The 6,584-nt window shown below is 34.1% G+C and overlaps 1 non-coding gene across 1 annotated transcript; it reads right to left on the bottom strand.

The window, feature by feature from the left end:
* Nucleotides 1–1,272: 1,272 nt before the first annotated feature.
* Nucleotides 1,273–1,389, bottom strand: LOC115993383. Its single transcript, XR_004092927.1, has one exon. It is a non-coding gene; the product is annotated as a U5 spliceosomal RNA (small nuclear RNA).
* Nucleotides 1,390–6,584: the final 5,195 nt, after the last annotated feature.

Here is a 6,584-nt window from a genome sequence, read left to right as displayed (position 1 = left end):
CGGATTGAAAGTCCATTGACGTCAATATCTCTTATTCATGCTTGATTGTCCTATAATCCAATACTAGTCGTTGCCCAATTCATTAAGATCGCATTCTTTGACTCATTTTTTACAAATTCATTGTATAGGGTTAATTGGACTAAGACTCCATACAATTTGGGCTAGGGCCCCAAATTTTTAATCCCTACACACACGATTTCAATAGATTTTAGTTGTGTCCATACACAGTGATGGAGTTATACTTGGACAGCCCCCCACACCCCCCCCCCCCACCCCAAAAAAAAATTCAAATTTTTTTTAGTATATATGTGTTAATTTTAGCAATTTGTTTCAATAAATTTGCAATTTTCCCCCTCAACAATATTATTGATCTTTTTAAAAGTTATAAAAAAAAAATTATTGATCTAAAATCTGAAATAATTTAACAAGCTTAACAACAAAATTTACCAATAGCAAACTTAAGCCCAAACAACACCCCAAAGCAAACACACACAAGACAAAACAAAAACAAAATAAAATAAAAAACTCCTAAGTCGATTCTAACTAGTCTAAGTGAACACCCACACACATCTGACAACATGCTAGACACCCAAGAGAGAGAGAGAGAGAAATGGTCTAAGTGGCTAAAGAGCAAGACACTCAAAAATAAATTTTTTTTTTTTTAAAAAAAAGCGTAACTTTCTAAATGAATGCTTATTTGGAGTTTCAAAAAAAAAAAAAAAAAGACTATATTTTTACCCCCAATAACTCTAAGTCTTAGTTCCGTCCCTATCCGTACACCGTGTATGACTATCACCATTCTGACCCAATAAGTTGTTATAGACGCCTCTTTAATTCTTAGTTCCATCCCTATCCGTGCACCGTGTATGACTATCACCACTCTGACCCAATAAGTTGTTATAGACGCCTCTTTAATTTGTTAGGATAACTGAGAATCTATTAGGCAATGCCCATCATTCTTCTAGTTTCATCCCTATATCTGCGCCCCACATTCCATTTGTATAGCAAGCGTTCAAACCTCTTATCTACTCGTTCCTAGGGGCATTCATTTTGTTTTCTTTCTGTTTTGCTTCTACTTTTCTTCTCTTCTAGAAAAAGATGGATGAAGATTTCGTGAAGTTGGCATTTCACACTGTTCTGAGGATGAAATTTTGTTGAAGAAAAAAGGTGTGGCCTGTATATTAAACAAATATCACATCTAGGGATCCAGCTTTTTGTATCAAGTGTAATAAGACATGCAAGATTTGAAAATGTTAAACTAACATTTTTAGGAGCTTCCCCATCGGAAAACTCCTCCAAAAATTGGCGTATGCCACTATTTGCGGCGTGCACACGGTATTCTTTAGTAAAAGGCGAAAGAATAGTTCGCTCTGTGCTCACCGCGTGGCTGCGTGGATTGGAAATGAAATGACTTGCCATTTTAATAACAGCTATCTTACACAACTTTATTGTGTCTGTTCGATATGGGACGCATCTACACGGATTTGAAAGCACTTTTTCATACATGCGTAAAATAAGACTATGGCCGTGGAGAGAGAGACTTTGGTCTTCTTGAGACAAAAGTGGCAGGCTAATGGGAGCGGAGAATAACAATTTCTTCCTTTAGCTCATGTAACGTGATGATGTATAAAATCGAGTGGAAGGTTCTAACTAACTGGATGAAAACGAAGCTGAGATATGTCCAAGCATGACTCTAAAGCTGAATTCGAGTAAGGCTAATGATGAAGTGTGGAATGCGGAATTTACAAGCAATAATGCTAAAGATGGGCTACGTTAGACCGGGACAAGGAATTAGGCAAGGAAATCCTGTCTCCCTACCCGTTTCTAGCAAAATTGGTAAAATACTCTGTTGTAATCAGAGGTTTATGATATGGGAGTCTTATGCCTTACTCAAGTCTTATATGTGTGTATATATATATATGTAAGTTTGTGTAATAGACATTGCCCAAATAAAATAATCTGCTAAAATCTAGGAAGTTGTTCATGTGGCTAATTATAGTAATTTTTCCCACTTGTAACCTTATTGTTTTGGTTCTTTTTGGGAAACTGCTCACTATAGGAAATTGTAATAAATCTAGTACCATACATTTTTTACACATATTTTGTAACAATAGTCTTAAGTGATAAATTGCGAGTGATTGAGAAAATAACTAAGTTTTTGTGATAGTGATAAAGATAAGTGGATTGAGATGAAGGTATTGCACCTAATACAATTGCTCTCGATGGTTGAGATTGAGAGTTAAAAAAAAAACAACTTTCAATCTCAATTATTGAATAAAATAAGTTTAAAAAAAGAATAAAAAGTGATAATGGTAAAAAGAAAAAAAAAATTGTGAAAGAGATGCGGGGGTAATTCCCCGGATCCAAATCCAACATAAGTATGCATGAACTGATGAAAGTGAGTACTAAAGTAGTAAATCCTAAACCTAAACCAACCATGCCTATCACTCTTCCATTTTCTCAAATGAATACACAGACCACTTGTTGCCTCCCCACCTTAACGATGGTGTTGTTATATCTTTGTTCCTCATATCCATCTTCTTAATCTTGATGGTCATGCCTTCAACTATCTCTTTCACCTCACAATTATCTAGAAACTTGTAGCGGAGAAAGGCTTGCAAACCCTCAGTGTCCTTGCTCTTTTAATCAGTATATACTATGGTTTCATCAGCAAAGAGGACGTTGACAGTGACAACAACAACAATAATAATGAAAACACAAGCTCCTACTATAATGAATATTCAAGTACTCCTAGTAGCATTTCATACTTAGATTGATGTTGCAAAAGTCTGAAGAAAGCACACACAATACTCTCTTAATGGAACAGAAACTAAACTATTAGCTTCTGGTAGTAAACCTTGAATGCACGAGGGGTTTCCCTGAATCCACAAGGAGATAAACTAGAATCCATCAAAGAAATAATTTGAAAAAAGCCTGTATTTTTATGGATCATAATCTGATATGCCTTTGACAGTTACAAAACATATAAATACTGAGAAAGTAAAACCCTAAGGCTGCATTTTTTTTGCCTTCAAATAATTTTAGAAATCATTTTACACCGGCCTTTGTGTTTGGTAGCTGCCGAAAATTGGGTCAAATGGAATTCATTTTTCGCGTTGACTGTAAAATACCCTACCTCACCCGTAATTCATTTTCAGGTTTTATTTTACCTTCAAATGATTTCCACCTCAGGAAAATAGAAGAGAGAGAGAGAAACAGCAAGGAGATCGCACTAGAAGCACCGGTCTTGTCACACCCGCACCGACCCCAACCCTAAATTGCACCGGTCTCATCGCACCTCAACACCAGCGAGATTGCGCCGCCTGAATCATCGTCGAGATCACATCCCAGCACCGACAAGATCGCACCCATAGTCGCCGCTGGAAGCTCATCGGCGCCACCATATAGATCGTCACCACCCAAAACCAATCTCGTCCTCGACCCAAAGCTCATCGGCGCCACCGTTCTTGTTCTCACTCTTGCCATCGTTCTCATTCTCAACCGTCATCTAGATCCGCCCAAAGCTCATCGGTGCCGCCGTCCTCCATCCCCTCTAATCTCTCTCTTTCTCCCGATCTATCTCTCTTTCCCTCAATCTGTCACTCTTTCTCCCTCCGATCTCACCATTTCTTCCTCTTGCTCAATGTTTTTATTTTGATTTTTGGTTGTGTTAAGTGTATATATTGAAATTTTCTGTAATAAAATTTGTTTGGATGCTAAGAAAATGTGTGAGAAAATGTGAAAAATATGTAAGAAAAGTGCATTTTTAGAATGTTACCAAACATCGAAAATCATTTTCCAGACTATTTTCCATTGCACAACCAAACACCTGGATTTTATTTTCTTTACGAGAATTCACATTCCCCTACATTCATTTTACACTCAGAATTCGATTTACATTGAACCAAATGCACCCTAAGATGATTAGGAAATGTCTGAAATTCTAATTTGTACTAATTACGAGATTAGGTGGCAAAATACTGAATTTTACCAAATTAAAATAGTAAAATTGAGTTAAATGTAAAATCTTAAACTGTTGACCTCAAGGGTTGTCCCAAAACAGACAGACCCTTATTCTAACTTTTAAACTAAAAAATATTAAGGAAAAACAAATATTACTATAAATAACAAAAACACTATTTTCGGGACCTTAACAAAGGAATTGCCTAAATTTAGGCAACGCTTGAGATCTAGAGTTTGGATTAGAATACCATTTCCCTTCAACCTACCAAATTTCATGCAATTTCAACACTATTGCCCTAATGGCCTCTACTAGCACCCCCTTGATCTTGCGTTGTGACTTCCAGCACCATTACTGCTCCAGGAAGGCATATGATGTCTGTTCTATATCACAAATCTACCTAGATACTCTTCGTGTAGATTATTTAATGACCCCCATGATCGGGTTCAGGTCTCAAATCAACTTCAAGAAAAAAGAAAAGAAGATAACTTGCAGCCCATAAAGAACATGTCCAAGATAAGGTGAAGTTGGGTTAAGGGATTTGTTTTTTTTTTTTTAGTAATTGTATTTTAAACTTTATTGTTTTCCATTTGAACGTTTAGCTTTCTTTCTGTGTTATTCTACCTGTGAGAAAGAGTAGTCAAGGGGATGTGTCCTAATTGGCATGCTACAGAAAGTAGTCATGCAAAATGTTACTTTGGTATTTTGGGTCAATATTGTCATAACATGAGTAATTTGAGGGTGATTACGTTGCCTATGAGATTGTTAGAAACATAATTTGATATTCAGAGCAACTACTCTGACAACATAAAATTCAAAAAACTTAAGAACTATATATATTTTGGGTCTGGACAATATGTTAATGAAATGGATCCTTAGAGAAAAACTGAAGTTCAGATTTTTAGGGTTTTCAATTGCCTTCCATCCAAGATGGTGATTGGTGATCATTACTAGTGTTTCTTCTCACTCAAAAGGAAAGGGTGAGGAATTTTTTTGGCTTGTATCACATTAATTTTGCATACATTGTATCACAAGTTTTCCTGCCATTTTGATGTGCGATGTGCTAGATGGAGAGTGATTGTCTGTCATTTTTATATGGACCTAACTATTTCATCACACTCACTCAGAGTCTACACATTAAAATTTGTAAAATTTATAGCAAAAAGGTTGTTTTTCTCGTTCATTAATAATATAGGATTTGGATTCCACCATGCAATTCCCACTTGGTTGTGAAATGTACATACTAAGAAGAAAAAAAAACATTTCATTTTTATTATTAACGTTTTTAGCCTTTTACTTTTTTACCATCTTAACTTTTTTTGGCCTAGGTTTAATTAGGAGCCGAGACAATGTCTCATAGGATTGGCATTAATAATATAGGATTTGGATTCCACCATGCAATTCCTAGTTGGTTGTGAAATGTACATACTAAGAAGAAAAAAAAAAACCTTTCATTTTTATTATTATTGTTTTTAGCCTTTTACTTTTTTACCATCTTAACTTTTTTTGGCCTAGGTTTAATTAGGAGCCAAGACAATGTCTCATAGGATTGGCTTACCATGTCAGCTTTATTATCTGTTGTTACAAATCAATGGATAGTTGACATGTTTGCAAAATAGCCATATTAGCAGATTTTATCAATTTGAATCAAAACAATTTTCTAATGAGCAGTGCTACAAGACAAAATTTTTCATAACATTTTTCATAGTTGAGTTAACAAACTTTTAGTGGTTCTCATATAGGCAATTGTAAAATTCTTGGGAAATTCCTTGTGTTTCCTAGATTAGAGTCGCATATTACTACTGCCTATTGTATGCTGCTTGCAATCTGCATTATAAAACTATAATGCATATGGGTCAAATCCAATTTATATATATCTAAAAGTTCAAGCGTAGTATATACTCTTATTAAACTTTTGTTGCACCACCTCACTCTTCACGTCATTGGCCACATAATTATTATTTTTCTTATTTATTTTTTATTCCTAATTTCTTTTACAAAAAACATATATATATATATATATATATATATAGATTACTAACTTTACACATTTATCTTGGGCGGTTTTAACTTTACATATAATTTTGCATTTACATATTCATCTAATTTAATTTAGATGTTTATAACTAAACAATGAAATCAGTGAAGAATCAAAAACCAAAAAAAAAAAAAAAAAGTTTATACATATCTATACTATATAAATAATGAAAGCTTTATAATAAATTTTACAAAACTCTCTTTACACCACATCTTTAGCATCCTTTCTTATTTTTTATTTTTCAAAATTTTTACTTTGTTCAACTTAATTTTCATTTTCTTCAACCATTGTTTTCTTAGTTCAATATTTAATCTCCTCCAATCATTGTCTTTTAAAAATTTTCATTTGATTCTTTTTATATATTTTTAGATTTTCTCATTTATATCTTCTTAAATTCTATAGTTTCACTTTGTTCAACCTTTCATCTATTTCCACCTTTCCTCTTCCATCTTAATTTTTATATAAATTTCTTCTTACTTCATTTCCACCCCTCTCCACTATTCCTTCTAAATTGTCCACAACAAAAAAGGTCAATCTCTCTCTCTCTCTCTCTTTTGGTGGATTTTTTAATTATTTCAACCAATT

Source organism: Quercus lobata, chromosome 5 (genome assembly GCF_001633185.2).
Source record: "Quercus lobata isolate SW786 chromosome 5, ValleyOak3.0 Primary Assembly, whole genome shotgun sequence".
In the NCBI taxonomy this organism is placed as follows: domain Eukaryota; kingdom Viridiplantae; phylum Streptophyta; class Magnoliopsida; order Fagales; family Fagaceae; genus Quercus; species Quercus lobata.
The sequence above is the reverse complement of the archived record's forward strand: the minus strand, read 5'-3'. Positions and strand labels throughout refer to the sequence as shown.